Below are 26,440 nucleotides of genomic sequence, written 5' to 3'. Positions count from 1 at the left end.
CTTCTGAATGAGACAACTGGGAAGAAATCAAAACAATATTTGGGTGTTGGTGTGGGATTGTGTGCTATTGAGCAGAGTGTCCTTGGCCTATTTAATGGCAGATAGCCCCTCACACCGACTGCCTCTCCCAAAATTGATCCAGCAACAAGAGCATTCATCACTACTTATAAAAGTTACTGGAGGAAAAATTTGGAAGAATTGCTTAAAGATCAGTTTGAAAGACACTATGCAGGTTAACAGAAAGGCAGTAAATTGGGGTTTGCTAACCCATTAGACTGTGCCCGGCAACTCTCTCCTATGTCACACGTGTACACCACAGTGTGTGGTAGAAAAACAACAAAGGAAATGGCAAAATCATGCATCTCATATGGGCGGGCTAAAATGAAGCTGAAGAGGAAATAGAAAATGATATATCCACAAACACTGAGTAAGTTGTGTGTGTGTTAATGAAAGCTAAAACTTTTCTTCATTGAGCTAAACAGCATCTGGGCCTGAACATTGCCCAAACTTAACATGCAAAGGGAGAAATAAAGCTGTTGGGTTTTTTTTAATGAATTAAATTTGCTTAAGAGACAGTTGGCACAAAGTCTAAGCAAAAATTAAGATCCACTTCAATGTGTAGAATAGGACTTCAAGGCATAGACTTCTCTTTTCACCAGGGCTCATTTCATCCTTCAACAGGCAAAGAAAGAAATGGAAGACAGGAAACCAATGCAGTAGCTTCAGAAAGAAAAAACCCAAAAAAAGTTCTAACTCACGAGTTGGAAAACAGCAACTCAGCATGCTTTGTGGGTTTTCATCCCTCTTTCAAATTATTGTAACATTTATTCCTCCACAGTGTATTCAAGTTCCTTGTGTGTTCATCACTTCAGAAAGGAATTCGAGTGGAGTGGGAACGTATAGCCAAGTATAGGGTTTGGATTACCTAAGGCATTCTCAAAAAAATGCAAATCTATCTCTGTAGCAGCTGATTTTGGAGATGTGTCAACTAAGTAGGCAACACACAAGAAAAGCAGTAGTCCTATTATTTTCTTCTTAGCAATTAGCTCTTCATTTAAAGTTGGGAGCAATTTTTTTCAAGTCTTTGTCATATTGTTGCAACATGTTCAAACACAAAACTGCTGCTTGTGCAGCAAAGGATCCTTATGTCATACAGTACCTAAAACCCTACAGTGACAGATCTCCACATAGGAGACTTCCAGCACTTGTATAGACCCTCCTGGCTTCACTGGGGCTCTGGAAAGATGCACAGCTCTCTGCACACAGAGTCCACATCAGCAGAAAACACCAATAGAACTTTGCACATTACCAATAAAACCCAACATATTTTTAGGTACCTTCCTTGCCAAAGCAGTGCCACTGTGGAAAAACTGAAGAGGGCAAAGTTTGCTTTCCTGCTCTGCACCACAGCAAGGAAAGACTGCCTTTCACTTGCTGCTTCTCTCCTAGGTCCACCTATTCCAGCTGACCTTTGAGCAGGGCAGAGCTCACAGTGCAGAAAGCAGCACTGTAGTTCAGCTTCCTTGAATCACCCGGTTTCCCTGTGAAGTTTAACCTCATTATCAACACTGTCACACTTGAAAAAGTGCCCTTGAAATCCACAGGCTATAACTTAATCAGTGCTGCAACTCCCACAGAGCACTTAGTACTGCAACAAGGATGACTGCATTTCTTTGAAAGTTTGTCACATTTTATTCTGCAGATTGAAAAACTAAGCCATCATACATACTAAATTCATATACTTCCGTTATTTTGCATACAAGTCTTGATTTCACTAGTTGATCTGTATGCTATATTCATTTTGTGCACAAAGATGAAAACCTCAGCCACAGTCAGGTCCTGATGAAGCTCTGACTCATATTTCTCTTTGCTCTAGGGCCTTTCTTCCTTCCTAACCTTTATATTCTTTCTCTGCAAGAAAGACTAAGAAAAAAATCTCCCCCTCCCCCCCACTGATGCTACTGAGAGCAATGGCTTTTGTTCACAGTCTTATTATAGTACCATCACCATTCTCCTCCAGATTTCCCATGAAACAGCCTACTTCATCTCATCAGTAGTCACCAAAGTCAGTTAAAACGTTTCTATGGCTTCCAGCGGGCACTGAAATAACCCCTTACAAAAAACTTATGCAGCTTTATTAAAATCTGCTTTACACTAGGTGAGTTTTTAATTTACTTTTTTTTCCAGGAAAGATTTTAATACTCAGGTCTAAGTATTAATAACCAATAGGCCCACAGCTGCCCAAGTGAAAGTAAATGGAAACATTCACTGAAATTATATGCCTGCAGCTCACACAAAAGCTCTGTATCTTCCAGTCTTCTCCAGCCAGGATGGGGAAGTACTTGTGGAGTTCAACAGGTTACTAACACCAAAAATCTTTAAGCATTTTCAGTTCACATTGTGGGTTAGTCAGAAGGCAAAGGAGCTGACAGTCTTGTTACCAGTCTACTCTCTGTAGTGTCTGCTGTTGTAAAGTCTAATCCTTGCTAACCTCTGACAGATGCACCAACAGTATTCTCTCAAGTTATGTGATGACTTCCCTTTGTTGTTCTTCACTCATTACTCTGTCCCAAGGACAATTGCAGAATTTCAGCTACAACATGCAAGAACTAGGCTCACACAATCAAGTTTGTAACAGGTGAAACCTCAAGGAAAAGGGGGTTTAATGATATCTTTTTCCTTTTTTGATACCTATTGAACATCATCTGGTAATCTTAGGCAACGGTTCTCACTCATGCTGCTCTCGTGAGATGAGAACACTAATGTTCAGTGTCTAGTACAGCCCTTTCAAGTCTTCTGCTGCTGCTGCTCTTCTTTCTCCTCGTTTTGAAAATCTAGTTGCAATTTGCAACATGTGAAACACCTCAGCAGAGGATCAGCGTTTCAAGGTGCCTCATTTTTTTAAATGCCATTTTGTCACCACATCATAAAAGTATTTTTGTTTCCACTTAGCTTATCATAACTTTGGATATGTTACATGGTGGGATTGCTCACATGGCAGTGAGTGCAGAGCAAGGTGACTACATCTACTGGACTTAGTAAAACATAGTCTCCTACTCTACAACACTGAATACAGACAAGTTTTCCTCAAGCTAGTGATTATTCAGTTTAGCCATAGGCTCATTCATATCAGATTCTCTCATCGTGGGGTCACAACCTAGGAAAGGTGATGATTTAATACCCAGAAACAAAGTCCAAACAAGAGTGAAAAAAGAACCAGTCAGACTTCAGTTTCAAACTTCAGTTTTCCTTCCTTCATCCATTTTCCTCCTTCAGCATCAGCTTCTTTGGGTACAGCATTATGCACCCCCCCACACCCCCATAGCACACCACAAGAGCTAAAGCATCAGGCTCTATACCTCCCAACTTCACACTACTCCCCAGTGTCTCTTTCCAGAACTTCTACCCAGAAGACCCAGCCTAAGGCTTTGGGCCCTTCTACAAGGCCTTTGCTTCATTAACAGAGCTCTCACTCAGATCTTCAGTCCTAATCACTGTGGACATAACCTATCTCCTAGCAAGCCCATTTCCCTCCCCACGGCCGTTTATGTCTGCTCTCTTCATCTAGGGTAAATAGAACTGAAATGGAACCCCTCTTCCTCTCAAGGGTGTAGCTCCCCATACAGCAGGGTGCTGAATGTAGATCTGCACATGGGGCAGTTTGGCCCCTCAGCATCAAAGTGCTCATTTCACCTAAGCTTCTGGGACATTGTCTGTAGCTCAGCAAAAAAGATAGATATGTTTAAACATGAGAACAGCCCCTAGGAATCAGAGCAGTGACATTTCCTACTCACCTAAATGCATCAGAGCAGATATGACCAAGCTTTGGATCTGGTTTTAAATGCTGGAAGCTGAGTTTTTCCACTTGCTGCTTTACAGAAACATAGCAAGCTTCCTTTTTCAGATATTGAATTCCAGCAGGTTTAGCTAATGTCAGGGGAAATCATGAGTCCTTTGGAAATTTAGGCACATAATATATAAAGAAGATTGTACAAACAGTGCAGCCAAATAAGTAAATTTTGGCAATAAAACAGTCATTTGCTGAGGAAACGGCAAAGAGAAGAGGAATTAACTGGGAAGTACTCCTTTGTAAAATTATTTGCCCAATTTCCGTGTAAGCCATCAGCGAATCTTGGAAATTACCTTGGAGATTTCCAGTCACTGAAGCACTGTTGCCAGCTCTCTGTTTCCATGCCACAGAGATATCAAAGACCCACTGAACAACCCTCCCCTGCTTCCATCCTGCTTTTAGGCAACTTTTCCTCTATTTTCTACATGCTGACGTTTTAAAACATTAAGAACATTCTACCTGGCATGGTACACTGTCTCTCTCTCCGTTTCTGAAGCACTGTAGGATCCGTGATTCACCATTGCTACACTCACAGGGCAAAGAGGGCTGCAGACTGACTCCAGAAAACAAACCAACCAACCAACCAGAAACACAAGTCCACTCCTTTGAGACATAAAGCCAACTCCACCAGCTTTGCACTGTCTCGGCAGCACACAGTTCTTGGTGCAGAGAGATTCATGAAGACCCTAAAAAGCTGCATTTCTGCAAATCCTCCTGAGATTCACTGGAGCAGGATAATAAAGTTAGGTCACTATTTATTTGCACATTAAGTCCACTGAATAGGAATAGGGCAGGTACAAGCACTAAAACAAGAACAAGCCCAGCCTTTAATCCAAACCCTGGCTCTTCTCACAAGCATGAAAATATAATAGTAAATTCATTTTTTAAAAAGGATCCATTTCCTTCAAATATATGGATGCATTTATCTCCAGGGTTACAGCTGCCAGCCAAAATCTATCCATCTCCAGAGATGAATAGTTAGTGAGATGATGAGATCATATCCTCTAAAATGAATTCCCTGGTATTCAGCTCGTCCAGCTTCAATTCATGAATTCTGCACAAAATGTCTCAGAGAACACAGTGCATCTCAGCTAAAGATGACTTGTTAATAAACAAGATTATTTTATAAACACAGACATTAGAGAAGGTCAATAAACAAACCCTATTTTAATAACATCATCTGCATTTTTCCCCAAGAGAACCAGAGCAGCAAGTGAATTTGTGTTTGTATGAAAACTCCAGCTCCACATACTCTGCTGCAGTTAATCAGTGCTCTTAATTGCTCTGGGGCAAGCCTGCTTGCATCAGCTGAGGATGAGGTCTCCTCTGGATTTGATTCACCATTGGCTGAACTATGTTAAAATGAGCAACAGTAATACTGATACCCACAGAAATAAGGTGCGTGCAGGAGAACATGGTGCTCTCCAAGAATTGCAGAGTGCACCCTGGGCAGACAGATCTTGTGGTTTTAGAAATGGGTCTTAATTAAATCATCCACCAGCAAATGAGGAAATGGTCTTTTTTTTTTAATTATTTCTTTTGACTGAGCAATAAGCAGGAGACCTTAACAGGCTGTTAAAACATTGTTTCCCCTGCATGGCCATTTTCAGCCTATCTGTGGCCTGCCTTTTGAGGCATCATCACATTAAAAATGTTCTTCCCTGAAGCAGATGTCACAGACTTGGCACTCTTTGAAGGGTCTATTAAAAGTAATGCAATTAATTACTTGGGTTGTCATCACAGTACTGCTTTTGAGATATTTAAAGTGGTTTATTATTGATAGCCCAATCCTGGAAAGTGCTGAGCACCTTCACACTCAACCATTGACATTGAGACAAGGGACAGCACAGGCTCTCCAGTCACTGGGCATCCTCACATCTACCCAGCACGGGTTGCAGTGCCACCACTTCCAGGCACTGTGGCCAGCCCTGGGCTTTTGGGGTACTGAATCCTGTATTAGTTGATGATATAAAAGCGACAGTCACTGCTGTCTGGGGAGGGCTCACACCAGAGAGGGAGAGCATGACTCCAAGGGAGCAGCAGAGAGCAACTGCTGTGTACTGACCATAAGCTTGCTCCCAGTTGCCTCACTGAGGAGACTGAGTGCACGTAACCTCTGGTGACAACAAGGGGAAGAGAGGAGCAAGGAGAAAAGGAGTAAAGTTGAGCCTGGAAAATGGGGAAGAACAGGTATTTTCTAAGTGGTGAAGTGTTTGTCTTTTTATTTTCCAATACCCAAATCAGTAATTAAATACATATATAGTAATTGGCAATATATTAAGTTAATTTCCCTCAAGTCTAGCCTCTTCTGCCTGTGATGATACCTGGAAGTGATCTCCCTATCTTCATCTCAACAAAAGCTTTCTCATTCCTGTGCTTCCTCTTCTCTCTCCCCTTGCTGTTGAGGAGGGGGAGTGAGAGAGCAGCTGGTGGGAGTTTGGCTGCCAGCCATCACCATCCCACCGCATGGATACCAAACATCTCATATGGACAAACACTGAATCATATGCAGAGACCTGGAACTACACCACCTATAGAAACCTCAGTGAAAGGCAGCGGCTCCTGGTGCCCACCGAGCACTGAAGTCAGACAGAGCTAGACTACCACCATTGCTAAACTGTCTGTCTGCATCTTCTTTCTTCATGAGGAAGTGTCTCTTGGGTTCTGCTAAATTTCTGCTAGCACATTTGACTTCCATCTTGGGACAGAAAATGCAATATAGCAAAACATCCTTGAAAAAATGCTGAGCTCTGCTCTGTGACAGTAATGACAGCATCTACTGCCAATAAACTGAAAGGAACAAGTTCTGAGGGGTAGAAAAAAAAAATCTGTAGACATATAGAGGACAAGAGAAGTAAGAAAAATCTACTGCCTGGGACTCTAAAGCACAAATCTTTGGTTAATTTCAGTTCCTGATATTACTGTGTTTGTTTCATTTTAGGCATGTCACCAGCAAACGAAAAGGAACCATTGGATATAGGGTTAGATAATAGAAGATAATTTACACAAGGTCACCTTTCCAAATTGATTCAAATCATCTCAGATATGAGCAAGATCATGCAAACTAAGATCTTCCTAAACACTGTAAACAGAATAAGAATAAACATGAACTTGAAATACAGAGAAACGTCTCCAGGCATCTTTTTCAGCATCCTCAGCGATATGAAAGACAGAGTCATTGGCACATTAATGACAGTCTTCTACAGTATTAAACTGTAACTTTTCATAAGTGCTACCAAGGGCCAAGAAATATTACAGGGGAAGTAATATAAGTGTGGTTCAAGTAGAAAGAAAATACAACACAAGCAGATTTAGGACCTCACCTGAAGCCTATTGCATTCAGAGTAGAAAGCCCGTGACTTAGTGATGATTTATATCCTTCTGGAGTGAGAAGAATTCAAACTAGCATTTTCTCTGCAGGAAACAAAGCTGCAGATATTCCTCCAAGATGAGACACAAATCTGAAAAGCAACAATAACAAAAGTTAGCTGGAAGTGAAAGCAGGGATGTATGATCACATCATGCAGTTTGGCAGCTACACAAACTAACATATTTGAAGAAGCAAACACATACATCTGTGATGTGGTCCTGTGCCTAGGGACCCAAGCTAGCTCTGCAGGAGATAGTTGTGTTACCAAAAACTCTGTGGCTGTATTTGCTTGGTACCCCATTCAATCTCAGAGGAGTAGGATGCTTCACCTCAGTAGCAGGTAGTGTCAGAACAGTGTATGAGCATGGCCAGCAGAACTGCATGCTGGCAAAACCCAGGCTGACTAATTTTCAGCTTCAATGTAGGTCTCAAATCCATGGAAGTTTTCCCAGCTGTTGAAAGAAGGGCTGGGGGGTGGGGGGGGGGAAGGAAAGACAACACCAGGATTCATCTATATAGCCCATCATGGCTGGCTGCACTCACGTGAAGAGCTGAAATGCTCCTTGTAGCTGCTAGAAGATCTGCCAGACACTGTTTGCTGGCCTCAGTACTGTTCCCAATGAGGTGAACTCTTCCCTTTGGAATAGGAAAAGGCTGGATTTGATCCCAAACTAGAGACTGTGGGTAAACAGGCTAAACTTACCTTTGTTCCAATTCTGTGAAACTACATGAGAAGTTCACCATTTGAATGCCATTCTACTCTGCATCGGTGTCTTTCTTTCTCCTCTTTCTGTGAGTTGAAAGAAATGGATTAACTGGAATTCAGTTGACCTTTTGTTGTTCAAGACTGAGTCTTACTTGTTATGCTCGTGCAAGGTGGCACAGAGCTAAGTAGACATCTAACCTAGACAGGCAGGCTTTTATGTTATGTAAAGCATAAGCAGATTTCAAAGTAAAGCTACTATTAACCTCTGCCCAGTTTCTTCTAAAAGGATTTTTTTAAGGAATTTGAAAGCAGGGCAAATTGAAAGCTGTTATTTCAGAGTAAGGCCCGTTAAGCAAAGGCCAGTGAGATAATAGATGAATTGAGCAAACTGCAATGCTTTCCTTCATATGTCTTTCCATTTGGGTTGAATGTCTTACCACCAGGTGGTCCCTCTTGCTCTATGTGCTGCACACCTTGAAACGGTGAACCCTTGATCCCCAGCATGTCTACATACCTACGGAATCTTAACAATCGTAACTATTCTGAGATAGCAGAGGGTGTTACTTCAAGGAAGATTAGCTCATACTGTTGGTCTTAAGCATTTACTACTTAGTTTGAGAAACATCTGTTGAATACAAAGAAGCAATTGTACTGCTACTTTCTTCTTGCTTAATCATGTGCAAGAAGCTTCTTATTAAGGATATTCAAGTGACCTGTGTGTAAAAATCTTGCCTCCGTACTTTTCCTTGCAGGCACTGCCACAACCATGCCGCCGCAAACCCCACTAGTAATGTTACGGTCTCATCTCTGTAGGGATGTTTCAGCACCCTGCTAGGAGCAGACCAGAGAACAAGCTAGGACACATAGTTTACTACTTAACAGTTTAGTCCCCGAACAATGACACAGCCAGATACAAAGCTCAAGTTCCTCCCAATTCATGCCCAACAGGAAGAACCAGATAACCACTCCTGCTTTTCCCTTCCTGTTTCATCACCTACCACTCTGAATAACTATGGATCTCTATGGACACTGGAAACCAGAAGACCTCAGGTAATGTAGCACTTCCTTTATAATGATAGGATTATCTCCTCTAGGTTGCTGTGTTCTAGGTATATATAATGAAGCCGACACATTCCTGCGCGACCTGATCTAGGTGGACCTGCTTCTGCAGGACAATTGGACTAGATGATCTCTAAAGGTCCCTTCCAAACTCTACCATTCTATGATACTATGTTATCTGATAATCAACTGCTGTGCATTCTACTGTTGTCAAGTCCTCTTTCCTGTGTTCAGAGAAATCCTGTCTTTTTTGAACCCTCTTTGAATCTTTCCTCAAATTTACATATCAGTGACAGATAATCAAAGCACAAAACTTCATAATGTGGGAAAGCGCAATGATGATGGAATTCCAAGACCCTGCTCCAGGAGTTTTAACATTTCTACCAGCCCTCTGGTTCAGATTCAGCTATATTAAATCAGCCATTTGTTAAAGTTTGACCAAGGCTGAGATAGACGGTGCAGCTTCAATGTGAATATTTGTTCCTCTATTTTCTCTTAACCCCTACAATCTTAACTCCTCCACCCAACTATGCAGGGTGCTGACTTCACATCTACACAAGACACTGACCAATCTCAGGCAGTACCTGACTTCAAACCAGACTTTCCATCCTCTCTTCAAGATATCAAAACACTCAAGTTTGGTTTATAATTAAAAATACAAAAAATGGCAAAATAGGACACCGAAATTGCCTTTCAAAGTGCTTTTTACCAACTTACATTGCATGCAACATCTAAAGTTATAATTGGGATGAGATGCTTTTGGCTCGTCAAATTAAAAAAAGGCTCAAAAGCTTTCCTTGAAATTCTAAACTGAATGTGTCTGCATGTGTGAAAAGCTTCCATTTTACTTAATCAGCAATTTCCAACATTAAACCTGTTGGAAAATGTTGGACTTTTTTGCTTTATTAATGTTGCTTTGGTCCTCCAAACAGCTGATTACTTTCACAGTTTTCTGTTAATAAACAGCACATAATGAAACATAAACAAGGTACAACCACAGCATGACTTGATCGGAGAAGGAGTCACCTCACTGGTACTGCACAGAATGTACAGGCCTCTGAATTCGATAAAAATCGCATGGTTTAGCTTTTCCCACAGAGCTTCAGTGATTCTGAACTCCCCTAAAAAGGACACGAACAGATCCAGTGCAAGTATTTACACCAAAAAATCTAGACTACCAGAATAGCAAGTTTAAATTTAAATGCAAAACTTCCCTTTAATCACCTATGCTTTTTGTCTTTGTAAGCCCTGGTACATTTGACATGACAAATCTTTCAGTCTTCTGATGTCCACAGAAGAAAACAGCCTTTTGATATCCATCTGCCCAAGAGGCTGGGCTGAGAACAGAGGTTCACTTCAAGCTGCGTTCTTCACATTTCATGGTGAAACTATGATAATAGATAAAACTCCACAACATCTAATTAAGGATTTCTGAAAACTGCATGTGTCTGTTCTTCAGGTACTAAGAGTTGAAATTTGAACTTAAATATATTTGCAATACACTTCTACCTGTCTTCAGAGTTATATTTTTGGGGAACAACCATTAACTAATTTCCTATGTTACAATCAATCTCACTGAATTCCTGGCCACTTTTGAGTGCTTTTTTTGGAAAATATAGTTTTGTAAAAGCAATATTGATAGTTACTCATAGTGAAACCAGTTTTCTAAAAGGAATTTTGCAGGGATACTCAGCTCTGAAAGCACAGATAGCCTGGAGAGGCGTGTTCTCCACCTGGTACTTAGCAGACATTTCCTGAATGATAGAATCCGAGGCACAACTCTCAGAGAATCCGTATTCCCTGATCCCCTGCAGCATAACAGGACAAAGGGGTCATCGGAACACAAAGCTGCAATAATGCAGCGCTAGAGTTATGACAATGCTACAACTTGACAAGCTGCAGATATTACCAAAGCAAAAGGCTTTAATAGCTCATTTCCCTGACTCCTTTCCTGCTGCTTATCCTCCAAGACAGTCATCTACTCAAAACAGGACTTCACCTGGCGTGGGCTTAATCTGAGTAACAGGGAAAGGAGAGCACTAGAGCAAGATACAGGGGATCTTTGGAAACTGTGCCTCACCCCTATTATTTTTTTTTACATGTTCCATCCTTGAACAGCTCTGAACCACTCTGCAGTGAGCAGCCTTTGTCCTTTACAGATGAGACTGATCTGGCCTTAGAAGCAACCCATTTTGTGAACTGCTCTGCTACATAAGTCCTGATTTCAACCTGTTCTTTACAAGCATATAGGCAAACAAAGAAAATAAAACACAAAAAAACCCCAGACTATCTAGTAATGACTCAGTTTAAAAAAAACCCCACAAGTGATTGCAAGACATGGGAACTTCTACAGCCAGCCACGCTCCCAGTATCCCTATGCACAGCCCATGTAATTTGTAGCATGTTTTATCCATCTTTCATTAAGTCCATCTGTATGTATGCTATAGTTACCAGAGAAAAGTTAAAAATACATCCTAGGTGTAGCAATAAGGCAGAGCCTCACCAGTAAGCTAGGAAATGAGTAAATCCCCCACTCTCCTGAACAATTCTTCAGAATGACAACTCCGTCCTTCCCACACACGTACACTCTCACATGCCTGGAGAAGCTGGAGGCGGGGGAAAGCTGAGCTTTGCAATGTTGTCTGGAAGCTCATCAGACCCAGGCTACTTCCAATTAAAGGAGGCAGCGAGTTCAAAGCCTCCGCTGATCTCAGCTGTGAACTGGCACTATACTCAGAGACGACTGCGCTCGCTGCCAAGTCACAAGCCCACTGAGCCAGAGAAGAGAGTGTATGAGCATGTCCCCACCTCAGGAAGTAAAAACAGGATGGAAGGGAAACCCCAGACCTACTGAGGTGGCTTGCAGCACTGGAACACTGACTCGAACTGACAGCAGGCAACGGCAACCAAGCTGAAGTGAACTGCAGTGGCTCTCAAGCACTGGCAGAAGATGCTGAGGGTGAGTGAAGACTAAAGAGAGGAGATGAACAGGGGGGAGGTAATCCTGGCACTGATGACATCATCACCTTCTATGGATCTGAAAGGTTCCCAGCTGAAGCTGCTTTGCAGTGTCAGCTTTTTGCATCCCCAAATGCACTCACTTTTAAAAGTCTCTGGTTTTCAGACACTAGATATTGTACTGGGGGGTGAAAAAAAACAGCCTTCCGGGAGAAGATTAAAATATTTCAGCAACTAGCAGGAAAATACTCTTGAGGATGAGTCGTATAGTTTGTCATCATTTCCCTTCTACCAACTGTTACAGGATTCTGAATTGAGATAAAAACTGCCATCAGCTTGGGCCTGGATCCTTTGCAGCATACATCAAATCTAGAGAATCAGTTCACTGACTAGAAATGGATCTACAAACACAGACCTTGCATTTGCTGTGACGAGTATGGTGACAACAGTTGTGGCAGCTCCCCTCTATAAGCTTCATCTGGCCCTTGAATAGCATTACAACAGGGAAGGGGAGTAGGAAGAAAATATGTACTGCATGTTTGTGACATAAACTCACTTCACACAGTTAGGTTCCTACTGCCCTCTGCTGTAAGATGCTTATAAAACTTCTGAGGAGGAAGCGCCAAGCAAGCCACCCTAACGTGCACAGCAGGCATTACAGTCACACTGTATTGAAACTGTGTTAAGTGGAAGAAGACAACTAGAAACAACAGGCTTTGCTTTCTTGCTACACTTCTTGCACACATATAGAAAACAGACCGTAGGTTGATCACCTCCAGTTATACTTTTGCTTATGAGGGTATCTATTTTGGATTATTATGGGCCCATAGTTTGCAGTTCCAACACAAAGCCCACCACAGCCTTGACTGTACCATCTTTTGGGTTTTTTCCCTCTACTTCAGGACTTACTAGTATGTTGACCCAGACTGTGCCAAATTACTGGTAAGTTTCCTTAACAAAATGTCCCAGTGCAGTTGTCTGGAGCTTTTCCACACTGCACAGTCACTGAAGCACTGCAGCATACTGAACCTTCCTAGCATCACTGCAGTTAAGTTGTCTAGACAACACGTCTTACTAAATAGTTTATATGCATTTTAAAAGAAAAAATATAGAGATTTCCTTTGGGTTCTTTTTCCAGTTATTCTTCATGTTCCTTTAAAGCTTTGCAACTTACCTAAACTTTTTACAGAGCCACAGGCTCATAGAGCAAAACTTGAATAACATCTTCTTCCATTCGTTTGCTTTTGTGTTCTTTCTCTTTACTACTCAAACATCAAGAAGACTAAATTTACTGAAGTTGGCTAAGATATACTGTCTTTCTTCTCTTGCCTCTACTGTTCACGCAAACAAAATAACTTCCTATAAAAATGCAGGTATATTTAGGAGCAATAAACAAGATGTAGCTATTCAGTTAGATTTCTCTTTCCTCTCCTGAAACAAAACAGACATCACAGTGAGGGAAGCACTACTATAACATGGCAATTACAGCTTGGCAAACATGCGTATGTGAAATATTGCATATGTCAGTCACACATACAAAGACTATACACAAATATAAAAAGAGATTGAGATTCTCAATACCTTTTGGATATATGAGTACTTCTCTTTGGAGGGAAGAGGAATTAGACATTAAAATCACTCTAAGATATTTCAAAAACCTCTTCTGTGAACAGTCTGGGATACCAGCATTTAGTCTTCCTTGCAATTTCATCGTGGAACTCTTTTCAATACCTCTGCAAGCATCTATATTTAAGAGGGAGTAGAACTCTGTGGTCAAGCCTGCAACAGACGGACACTGCATTGGCAACGTACTGACTCACAGATAAAACCACACCTGCACATACCTGTGCCCTCATACAAGACTAACAAGACTACTTGCCTTTCTAACAACCTTGCAGTTCATATAGGATCAAGGAGGCTACAACTGCAGGCCTCAAACAGCTCAAGGTATTCACTTATCTTTTTAAAGGCTGCATTCAAATTTCATGCAAAGGACAAACAGTAACTAATGAGGCATTTGAGTTATGGGAAATCCCGGGAACAAACTGCACAGCAGAGCCTGCAGGCAACTGCACAAATGTTAGTGAGATCAATAACATATAGAATGTATCGGAAAGGGCTGGGGACACTTGTCTATAGGACACAGGCGTCATAAGCTTTGGAGAGCACTTGATTCCTGTTTGATGTCAAAACCTAACTAGTGGTACACAAGGTGGAAGAGCCTATCATCTCCCTCTGTCACAGTATTCACATGATCTTAAAACCAATGACAAAACTTGGGGGGATGAAACACCAGTTCAAAAGCCACATTCTGCTTCCTAGTGCAACCATATAATTGTGCTGAGGTCAAAGAACACTGGAAAAGAAGCCAGTTCATGTTGTTGTTGTTGTTTTGTGGGGGAGTTCTTTTCCACTTTTTTTTCTCCCCTAGTATGAAGAGGTGGATGGAACATGAGAATACACTGCTTTGCTAAACGCTAAGGGACCAGGAAGCTTCTCATGAAAGGATCAGACAAGTACAGGCTCAAGTTACTGATTGAAGAAAACACGTACGAACAGGATAAAGACTTGAAACAGTTAAGGAAAGGTTAGAGCTGGCATTAGTGTACTTTGCTGCCTTGTCAAATAGTCCCCGTTTATGATCCTGATCTGGATAAGTGCTTCAATACTTCCCTAAAGTACAGTATGCAAGCAGCCCTAATGATTGAAAGGGAACTACCTCTGCTTAAAATTAAGTACACACTTAGGTTCTCCACTGTACCAGTGTTTAAAAGGATTAAAGATTACAAATCTGCATACAAGATTAAATTAAATACCTGAAGAACTTGATTTCATAAACTGATCTGAAAGGCTAATTTCCAACACTGTTCTGCACTACTTCTCAGTAGTGCAAAGCTATCAAAAGATAACATAAAACCAAACCCTAACATGAGGCAGACCTGTTGGCTTTAAAAGCAGTACTCAAATTGCTGGACGGTCGTACCATCAGATGGTAGCACCATGACAGAATGTTTCTGGTTTCATGTTAATCTCATTAATTCTCATGCTTGCACAAATTCTCCTCTTTAGTAACACCTATTTACCCACTAGAAAATAATACAGATACAGGAAAACGTGTCAAATCTTAGAGATTATATACTATTCCTCTTGGCACACAAATGACTTCATAGAGGTTGATAACCGAAATGGTAGGAAAGGTCTATCCTCTCCCTCCCACAAGCTGGTCTGATCAATTAAACAAATTCATCCTGACAACTGATAACTACTACTGTCTGCAGACTCTGTAAAAGCAAAGTCCCTATGTGGAGAAGACTACAAGTATTGTGAAGAAATGTTGTAAAATCCCAGAATCATGATGATAGAAAGGCAGATGAAGCAGAACTTTTCTCTGCTGGAAATATCACAGGGAGGAAGGAAGCAGTATCACCTTATTTGATCTTCAGCATGAAGCATGCGACAGCTCAGCAACTTGAAAGTTTATCTTAAGGCTTCTTCCCCTTCCTTCAAGAACAGTTTCACAAGAGTAGCCAGCTGCTTACTTGAGTGAGAATTCAGTTGTTTAAGGCTGTGTTGGGTCTAGGTCCTTATGGGTATAATCACCCTCTTCCTCATACACCTTGCACAGGCTCCCACAACTAAACAGTCCCTCCCAGTATGCCAGCCACTTCACTGAGGGATAAGGAGGCAGCGATTGCCCTCGCCATGGGTTACAGAACACCTCCAACAATCTCCAAGTGCAGTTCCTACTTCCACTAGCACATCTCTATTGCATGTCACCTGTTCAAAGCCCTTTCCCTTCCAAAGAGACCTTTTCCTCTCCAGAGGCAACAGTCTGCTCTGCTGTAAGACAGTTTTCTCTTAGTAATGGTGTTGACATAAACCTAGAGGAAACTTTGGGGTGCTGATGTTTCCATGTCACCTTTTCTATAAATGTAGCCTCAGGCTTTGGGGTAACTTTGGTAGAATTTATCTTGTACAGCCATTAAATGCAGAACAAGATTACCACAATGAGAGGAGCTGCTGGCAAGAGCTTCACTGAAGTTGCAACTTAAGGACAATATATGACTAAACAGGTTGCATAGGTCATATTATGCACCTTCTTTCTGGATACATTCCTTAGTCTAGCAGGACTCACAGACATGTCCATAAAGAGGAATGGCCCCAAGCACTGTTACACAGCTGCTGCGCTATTTTTTAGCACAAACCTTGACACACTTTCACCCACGTCAAAAAGCCATTTACAGACATCTCTTGTACTCTTACCATGCTGCAAAAGAAGGATCCTGCAATGCATAAAAAGTTACACTAAGAGTAAGACGGCAGAGGATTTCTATTACCTGAACTTGCCACATCTTGCTACAGACATTCTTCTGTGAATACTTGACAAAATATCCAAGGCAACAGAAAGAGACCAAGGTGAGTGCTTGATTTGAAGAGGCTTACTATGTACTAAAGATATTCAATACAGAGAGCAACTAGAAAAGTTAGTTTCTTATGTCATGGTTATGTAATGTTAGTTCTTCTCTCAGGTAATGCCTTCTCATCAAAATCCATGAGGAGGTGAGTATATGCAAGAAGACACTGACATTTTCACCAGTAAGGTTATGCCTAACCTACTCCTGGTTGTAAGAGTAAAGAGGTAGCTTCAGCCCTGGGGTATGCAACAGTACCAGAGGCAGAGAAGCAGCTCAGAGAGGAAAATGCTGTTGCCGGGGCAATGAAAGAGTGTAAAGGTTCTGAGCATGATCTCTTGGACTCCCACAGAGAGCCAGGTTTTGCTCTGGCAGAGTCAGGAGGAGGACAGGAGGCACAACTGTCATGTGCCCTCCCACAGGGTGGAACCCTTCCTCTGGGAAAAAAGGGCTCAGCTGGCACAGGCAGCACAACACACATCTCAGCTGAAGCCAGATAGACCCTGTTTCTCTTTAGCAGAAGTTCCAGCTGCTTCCAGAAATCCTGACGATAAAAGTATAAGCCGAAAAGAAAGGCATCCAGATCCTGTCTTTTAGTTTTTTTCCAAATTAGCAACTGTAGCTCTTTAAATCACATGGGGTTTTTTGCCATTGCCCATGAGAAAAACAGTTGTCTGTCATGCTTCAATTAATACATGACCTGACAAGCTTTTTGTTGGGATCCAGCAAAAGACTGTTTGTAGATATTAATCATCAGACAAACTTCTAGTGAGATTCTTAATGTTCAATAAAAGGTTGATTCCATGCAGTAGTAAATAAGCTTTGAGGCCAAATAGATGGCTTTTGTGCAGTGTGAGGAAAAAAAGATCTTGCCCACTTGGGGTTTTTTTTGGACACTTCTTCATGATCCATGCAGGATTCTGGCCAGAAAGCTGACACACTAGGCTGGCCCACCTCAAAATATGACCATCACAGCACTGAAAGCTTCACACTGGGATCAGCTGACATTGAAAATGAGCATTTTTCGGTGTCCAGGGCACTTTATGCAGCATTCATTTCTGTTTAGCTACTTTTTCAAGGCTTTCCACGTCCTTTCAACAGTACACTTGCAGTGTGGTAGGGATCAAGAAGAATTCACAACTTATCTTTACTGCTATTCCTTTTCATGCAAGTGAGACTGAGTGTCTCATAATTGCAAGACTGCTGTGCCTGGGGCTTCTGAAATGAGCTGGACACATATGTTACATCTGCTTAAAAAGTAATTACAGGGATCAACATAAGCTCCTCACTTTTTATGGAGCAACACTTGCTCTTATTAGTGAAACAGCATTTCATGAGAGCAAACAACAGAAATATATTGGTTGTAGACAGAGCTATGCTCTGTAACTATGTCAAAAGTTTTATGAGTCTGAAATCAATGAACATTTAATATGCTTTAAAAATTAGAAAAACTCTCTGTAATATCTGCTATAACAGTAATGGTTTGAGTTAAAGTATCATACAGGGAAATCTCCTTGGAATGCAAGATATCACCTCAAAAGCAGAAACACTTTGTCAACAAATAGTTAAATCTCTCTACCTACCATACGTGGTATATTGACAAAGGGAATACTTGGGAATACGCTTGTATGCCCAAGAGGCAACAACAGATGGTGCAGGACAGTAGCTAATGTTCTAATCTATGACAGTTTGGGAGTTCTTAAAAAAAAAAAATGACAGTCTTACATTACCCCACATCATAAACAGAGAGCAAACTGTTACAGCAGAAGCATGAGATGGTAATATCTTCAAATTCAACTCTTTGGAAGAGGAAGTCAAGGAGGTTTAGAAATATGCTAGGATCAGGGTGCACAGACTGAGCTACTTAGGTGTTTAGGTTTGCAGCTCAATCCTCTGTTCTCCCTGCAGCGTCTCCGCTGTTCTTAAAGAGCATAACCTGAGGAGGAAGGAAAGTGTGTTTGATATAGAGATGACCTCTGAAAATACTTCTTTCTCTTTCCAGATGTCAGAATCTTAAGGGTTGGAAGGGACCTCGAAAAATCCCTCTGCCAGAGCAGGGCCACCTAGAGTAGGCCACACAAGAACTCGTCCAGGTGGGTTTTGAATGTCACCAAAGAAGAAGACTCAACAACCCATCTGGGCAGCCTGTTCCAGTGCTCTATCACCCTCATAGAGAAGAAATTATTCCTTGTATTTCTTTGGAACCTCCTATGTTCCAGCTTATACCCATTGCCCCTTGTCCTATCATGATGTTACATTTACACAAGTGACTACTTCTGAAAGACACTGAATTCTTAGGAAATACTTATCATTAATTGGAGGTCAGCATTTTGCCCTATTAAGTCCTTCCTGGCAGAGAATGGAGAAACAGACCCAACACAAATTCTACCAGTATCTTTGCTACAGATCAGAGAACTCAAGAATCCCTTTTAGGTAGCAACAAAAGCTTCTACATGCAATTTTCCTAAACTATTGCACCTCAAATTTAAGGGAGTAAAGGCGTATCTCTGTAACTCTTTGTACCAAAGGGCCACTTCGTATCTACTCTTTTGGTCAGCAGCATCGCACATTCCAAAGACGTATTTGTTCTTGGGATTGTTCACACCAAGTTGTACTGTTTATTAAACAGCAGTACCAATCATAACCACCTCCAGCTGAACAGCTTAAAAATAGGTAGCCTAGATACCAGTTAAACACTTGCTAAAGCAGCACAGAACATGCAAACACCTCAGCAGGGTGTTGTTACCTTTACTGCAATTAAACTGCTTTTTTTAAAACTTTGATTTAATGAGCTTAGGTGTCTGTAGCAGGATTCAGGAGTAAATGACTCTCAAACTGACCACTCTGATTTTCCACTTCAAAAGAAAAAAAGGAGTCAAAAGATGTTTGAAAAGATACACACATATATATACACACACACACACCTCTCCCAGCTGTAAGAAGGTATATCATCAGAAGCCACAAACTAATAAACATAGAACAGAGGTAATAAAGACAGATTTTCAGGATGGGGAAAGTGGATACAATAAATATAAAATACCACCAGAAGCAGATAAGGAACTACACAAGCAATTTATTCCCTCACAAGGCTTACAATGCTTAGGACTCCCAGAATGGAAATACTAAAGCTGGTTAAAGTCACATGTGTACAATTTTTCTTGACAGGAACAGAAAGAAGCATCTCATGAAGTTTCAGAAGCCCAGCTCTCACCTCATGGACATGTTCATGGGATTTTCCACAGCTGCTAGCAGCCACATAATATCAATAAAAGTCTCCCATGAGAAGAATACAGATAGATGCTTTTGTCCCTAGTCTTTGGGAAAATCACCTATCAAAGCCACATGCAAGATCACTGCAGCATATGAAACAATCATCTCAGCATAGTACAGGTCATCCTTTGGCATGTGCTAGTTGTAAAGCTGAGCAAGGATCATGCTTTTTTTTTTTTCCTTGTCTCACAATGGTACTGCTTCTTCCTCTATTGAACTGATTCTAAGAATTACAGGCATCAGTTCAAGGGCCAGAGACATTAAGGTCTAGTAGCAATCAGCTAGGAAGATGAGCTGCCAACACTTCATGGCAATTAGAAACATTATTTGCAGATCAGAAAAAACACGAGAACAAAGTAATCTGTGATATGGCTGGAGAAAACAGGTTTGCTTACTGTTCATTCTTTGAAAAGGCTAAAATAGTGGAAAAATAAAAAAGAAATTAGAATAAAACAAAGATTGAGAAAGAATCAAAGTCTTGAAAGAGTTCTAAGAAAATAAAATGGAACCTTGTATTAGGAAATGGTGGCCAGCACTGTCAGTACTGTACACAAGACACATAGGTAGGAATTTAACCCAGGTCTTTAGGTAGGAATTTAACCCTGACTGTAGGCCTGAGTCAGGAATTCCTGCAACTTCAACTGTAGTCCTCACAAGCACTATTGTAAAAAAATTCCTTTGACATTTTTGTTTTCTACCACCATACTTACATAGTTTAAAAAGCTGAGAGGTAGATTTCTTGCTTGAATATTTGTGGACTATAGAGTACTTTAACATGAAAGGAGGAGTAGGAATGCTTTATATTCACAACACAGAGTAAGCATTTCTTGTTCATAAAGCATTAACATGATAAACTTCAGTCACCCAAGTCTTCCTCAGTTTGAAAGCTAGGACACCAAAACCAGTGACTGAGATCAGTGACCCGTAGAAAAAAACCTACATGCATAAACTGGTAACCACACGAACTGAGTAATTGTGTACAAAAATTACCTTATCTGACCATAACTGCCTGCAAATAACAACTACCTGCAGATAAGTTACATAAAAATCCTGCACTTCACCTATCTAACAAGGGTACATACAAGGGTGACCAAGCTAGCGCTGAATGAAACGTTGACAGTTTCAGAAAATGCTCCTTGAAGGGCCATTTTGAAACTCAAATTCTTCTTTGTGGTACGCTGTTGCCACCTCCTGGCCATTTTGGTAACTCAGACACAAACTTGAGTACTGGTTTGGTTTGTTTTTTTCCAAATGGAGGGGCAGCACTTCATCTGACAGCACTGTTACCTAAAAAACAGACTATGTAGCACAGTATGTGAGCAAACTTATACCTGACAAGTATAAGTATGTGACAATCAAGCTCTTGCATGATTCCCAGTGGTGCCCAACAAGGTTAGACCTTCAAAGATCATCTAGTCCAATCCCTCTGCCAGAGCAGGACCACCTAGAGTAGGTCACACAGGAACTCGTCCAGGTGGGTTTTGAATGTCTCCAGAGAAGGAGACTCCACAACCCATCTGGGCAGCCTGTGCTAGTGCTCCATCACCCTCACAGTGAAGAAATTCTTCCTTGTATTTCTTTGGAACCTCCTGTGTTCCAGCTTATACCCATTGCCCCTTGTCCTGTCATTGGATATCACTGATAACAGCCTGGCTCCATCCTCCTGACACCCACCCTTTATGTATTTGTAAACGTTACTGAGGTCACGCAAAAAAACCCTCAAGCCAAATAATCTGAGGTCAAAACTAAAAATTTGAGTGGTCAGAGCACCCAATTTGAACTGGAATGGCTCAGCAAAAGTATCAAAATTGTATTCCCCAAGAAGTGGTTCATAATCCCTATGTGAATGAGCAGAGACAGGGCCCTGGGGGAGTCAGTGGGGCCCAGAACTTCAGTGACACGGAAAGATGGGAAAGATTGGGCCAATACAAACCTCCCAAAGGTTCAACATGGCCCACTAGGGAGTAATTGCCCAAATTTAGCAGTGTAGCCTAACCAAAGGGCCAAGTATCACACCACTAAGTCTTGAAGAAGGCTAGAAGACCAGTAAGCACTCTGTATAGCACCTGCTTCCATGTCACACTACCTCATGCTCACCTACATAAGTGGAGAGGGTACCTGATGACCAGGTGTATGAAAGCTGCTAGAAAAAAAATCAATCTGACCTTCACCTTTCCTCCTGCAGTTAGCTCATGATTCACTACCAAAGACCATGATGTGGGAGCTCTGAAAGGAAATCAAATGCCTCCTCTTAAACAACTCTGGCACATAGGCTGCCCAAGAACTGCTGTTGGGCCTGCTACAGTTCTAGGTAACTCTGACCATGGCTGTCTTCAAGCTCTTCCTTTTCAATTTCCATCTCACTTTTGCCTGAGATCACAGCTGTGAACAGCACACCTTCCAGCATGGCCTTCCCTTAGTAAACAAACACCTGGAATTCTCATGACACAAGCTTGTCTTCCTCCCACTAGACTGTTACCTATTTGGAACAAAATCATGCCAGCAAGCAGAACAACACATCCTTTTTCCTCTGCAATACTAGGGTTGTGTGGCCCACAACTCATCCATGACTGCAGGTTGCTACTGAAATAGCAGCTCTGTACCTGGCCTCTAAGCCTCTGACCCTGAAGTGAGTACACAGTGGTGTAAGGTACCTCCTCCAATGCAAACATGAAGCTGCTGCCACCAAGGCCTGACTAAGGAAAGGCAGCCATCAAATCTTTCAGGCTTGTTGGCAAGTTAAGGGGAAAAAAAAGCCATTATTGCAGTGTCAGCAGACAACTGCCCTTCATTCCAAGTAAACTGACACCTCGGCCAATATTTGTCATCGCTACTGTTCACAGGGTTGTGTAGTGTCGTTAGCTCATACCCTACATCATTTATGGAAGAGAAGACACTGTATTGCCTTTTGAAGTTAAGAAATGTTACATGAGCACGTTAACCTTGTGTGCAGTTTGCTTTGCTCCTTGGACAGACCTTGCATAGCAGAAAAATACCACTTTGAGGAAAAAGTTTCACATTCATTTCTCCATCAGTTTCCAGTTGTGTGGTATTGTTTTTAAAAGTCTAAAATGGTCCTCCTGCTCAGACTAGAAACTCACTGCCTTTCCACACACTTGGACCCATGGTCTGTCATCCTTCCTCACCATGACTCAACATCTATAGGAAGGCAGTACATTCACATGGGTTGAATCTCAGCTGCTACAAGTACAGGAGGCTTTACAATTCCAAAGAGATCTCTTTGGTATCATTGTAGTAAGGACATGAGCTGTTATACCTCAACATCTGGTTGTTGTTCTGACCTTTAAGGCTTCTTCCACCTTCTTGGCCTGGATACACATATCAGTTGCTGGCCTTCTGGAAGCCAGTGATCATTGCGGTATACAACTTCCTCCTCCTGCTGCTAGGTTATCCAGATACTGAAGATCACAGCCCTCATGCCAGACAGCCTAATGTGCCACCATATGGAACATCTGGGAAGCCAAAGAGATCTTGCTGTAGCTGGGTAGAAAAGCAGTTGTAAACGAGAAACAATAGACAAAATTGGAGCAACAGAAAGCACGACAAAGAAAGGAAAGGGTAACGAAGAAAACGTTGGGTAGATGATAGAATGGTCGAGTAATAGACTTCAGTAATAGACTCCTGACAGAATGTCAAGACATGCAAATGCCAGTTTGACTTTACACAGCACAGGAGCCCTTCAGTGTCACAGAAGCTCCTTCCATTTTGATTCCACTGTTAGTATATCCATGTGTCACCCACTCCTGGCGAACTCCACAGTGGTAGAGTCCAGTCAGAAGTTTGGATCATTGGCACCATGGACATACACTAGGAACAAAAGTCTTTTGCATGAAACTAAACCAAAAGATCTAATTTGCATACAACAGCATGAGCTCTGCATGGGGACAATCAGAAGAATTCACTTCAAAACCACATAATTGCTCCCAACTAACACACTAATGTAGATAAGAGCTATTCAAGAGTACTCATTGTAGGCAACTAGGGGAACCAGGCTAAACATCAAGTGATTCCCTCAAATCGGGTCTATAGATCTCTTTTCAACAGCACATGCCTATGATTATCAAGCCCATATGTGGAACAGAGGAAGAACTGCCTAATTAAAAGCAACATAAATGACGTAGTATTTGAGTAGGTTAAAATTCAAAACAAGCCCTATTCTGACAGCATTGCCCATTTAGTTTTCCCCAGTTACGCCAGAATAGTTTTTTTTTTTTATATATAGTCATATTAGTTTATGCCAGACCTAACCACACGTTTTCCTACATATTTTCCACTAGTTCTCCACAAGTCACTGGAAACTTACACAAAGAAACCCACCCTACTTGGTTCAACTTGGGAACAGAAGATTCCAGAGTGGAGAAGAAACCTGGAAACCTTCACCTAAGGCAAAGCCTAAGCGTCTGATTTTTCCTTTTGCCTTCAGAATCCTGAGGTAATTCCTGGAGACTTCATGAAGTCTGCCAAACCTCATGAAAATAAACTTGCATGTCTAACTGAGGGAAGTCTTGTTCCCATGCACCAAGATCTGATATGGATATGTTTCAGCACTGATCAAGGGATAAGGTTTCCACATTAGAAAAGTGCAGGATACACACAATGAAATGCCAGCTCCACAGGAATGGCTTTTCATTTGCTGGCGTCCGACCACTAGATGGCATATGAAAGCTAGACCAATTCTAATATGAAGAACAGACTTCATTAAGTAACTGTCAAATTTTTTGCACAGTGTTAGCATAAACAAGATGGACCAAGGAAAAGAACACATCTTCTTACCCAAGCTGGTAAAGGCCAGAGTCTCTAAGACTAGTGTATCTGTTGTTTGATGTGCCTCTAGGTAAAAGAAAGAAATAAGGTGTTTGTGCCTCAACAGAACAGCTTTAACCCTTAGCCCAGCCTCCTGGAAACGAGAGGCAATTAAGATGCAACTAAGATGTCCATTAAAATGTAATTCTCATAACACGTGCCCTTTCCCAGCATTTCATGGAAATGATACCTGTTCCATCTTTGTGGAAAGTGCCAAGAAGCCACTTGGGAACAGCAACCTGAAATATAAGATATTCTGTGGTAGCCAGTGGAAAATTGCTGATTTATACATGCCCAGAAATTCGATGAGGAAATGAGGGACTTACAGGTGGAACTGTAGAAATGCTGCTCGGAAGTAGCCCCTCGGAAGAGGGAGCAATGTGCATTACTTGTAACTGCTTTCAGACCATGGTATCGTTCTTGGGACTTGAAAGCAGCACAGAGTAACTTTACATTGGAATATATTTACTTATCCAGGTTGTCCTCCACATACATCGATGTTGTGTGCTCCTCTGCTTCATACCATGAGCTGCACCACTTTGTCCACAAGATGCTACTTTTTTCCAGCTAAATCTTTTCAATGATTAACTGAATCCATGTATAGCATTCTCTCTTGCACCCTGAAGATTAAAACCTTCAAAGCAACATTTCCCTCTACCAAGAGAAAAATCAGTAACTCATTCTGCACTCTGCAAACATAATTTACTATTTTTGAATAGCATCCAACTGTAAGGGTAAAAAAACTGTAATCCTGTCTGTTTGCTTTACTTCCTCCATGTAACAGTAACTCAGGCTAAGTTAAACACTAAAACTTAACACCTGGGAAAGTCTATCCTATTTCAACAGGATTTTTCAAGTGGTGCTTGAAAGCAGCTCTGCCTGGGAGACGTAAAGCTTGTAAGATACAGAATAGCTTTTGCTAATCTTTATTAGCAAACGGATCTAGTCATCATCTGCTTTCTGATATGGTTGCTTCTGAGTCTGCAGTAGGCTAAATAGGAAGCTTAGGGTGCAAATTCTGTTAACCAAGGGAGCAGAACCTAGGAAAGGGGCTGTGTGAGGCTATGTGCAGTGCACATACCATGCTTAAAGCTCCACTTGTCAGGCTGTTTCAGGCAGCAGTAAGAGTTTTCCTTGGAAAAAGACCACTAAAGCCAGGGCCTGAGGGAAACTGTTATTTTGAATTACATTTTTAAATTCTCAGGACATTCAGGTGCTGAGATTAATGAGTTCAAACACAACACCCTGAAAGAGAATAAAATTTTGTTCTTCTTACCAGTTAACACACTGAGATCATAATTACAACTTTACCAAGGCACACTATAAAGAAGAAATAACCACAGAGTTTTGCTGGTTTCCCAACAGCTCGAGGGATTTGCAAGGAAGATGCTCAAATACTACTAGTTGCGGAAATCCATGGAAGATTAGTACTTGGCAGATCCATAACAACAAAAGTACCCAAACTTGTGTCTTATCTTGGCAACTTATTTATTTTCCCAACACTGACTTAACTGTAACGGCTTTGCAGTGTTTGGTCCAAAGTGGCCTGACGTTCCTTCAGCTTTGATCATCTGACACAATGTAGAGAGAAGAATGCTTGGTTATGAGTCCATGAGTTGTGTATAGCCACCTGGTTAGATGCTGTCATCAAAACCTGATCAATCTTTGGAACAAAGCAAGCAAAAGCAATGTATGATCCAGGAGAAAAAAAGTACACAGCTGCAAGACAGAGCTTGAAAACTGCTACGCATAACAGCAAAGAGCTTCCAGTGCTGTGCCTAACTATCCCAAGGCTGGCTATGGATTCACAGATTGGTAGGGGTTTGAAGGGCACTTTAGACATCATCCACAAGTCCAACCCCCTGCTAAAGGTTCACCTCACAGGAACATGTCCAGGCTGGTTTTGAAAGCCTTCAGAGAAGGAGACTCCACACCCTCCCTGGGCAGCCTGTGCCAGGGCTCTCTCACCCTCACAGTGAAATGGTTTCTCC

At 41.5% G+C, this 26,440-nt stretch overlaps 1 protein-coding gene across 7 annotated transcripts in view; it reads right to left on the bottom strand.

The window, feature by feature from the left end:
- PPP1CB (protein phosphatase 1 catalytic subunit beta) overlaps positions 1 to 26,440 on the bottom strand; it is a 99,319-nt gene that overhangs the window by 35,417 nt on the left and 37,462 nt on the right. For 6 of the 7 annotated variants that reach the window (XR_009818293.1, XR_009818292.1, XR_009818296.1 and 3 more), the window contains exons 9-10: positions 7,924 to 8,010; positions 7,174 to 7,311 (exon numbers count right to left, since the gene is read on the bottom strand). The gene's annotated coding sequence lies outside the window, so the exon portion shown is untranslated. The remainder of the gene's footprint in view (positions 1 to 7,173; positions 7,312 to 7,923; positions 8,011 to 26,440) is intronic. The other variant, XR_009818295.1, reaches the window with a different exon arrangement.

The sequence above is a fragment of the Colius striatus genome, chromosome 2, assembly GCF_028858725.1.
Source record: "Colius striatus isolate bColStr4 chromosome 2, bColStr4.1.hap1, whole genome shotgun sequence".
Classification (NCBI taxonomy): domain Eukaryota; kingdom Metazoa; phylum Chordata; class Aves; order Coliiformes; family Coliidae; genus Colius; species Colius striatus.
Note: the sequence above shows the minus strand (reverse complement) of the source record. Positions and strands in the feature narration are given on the sequence as shown.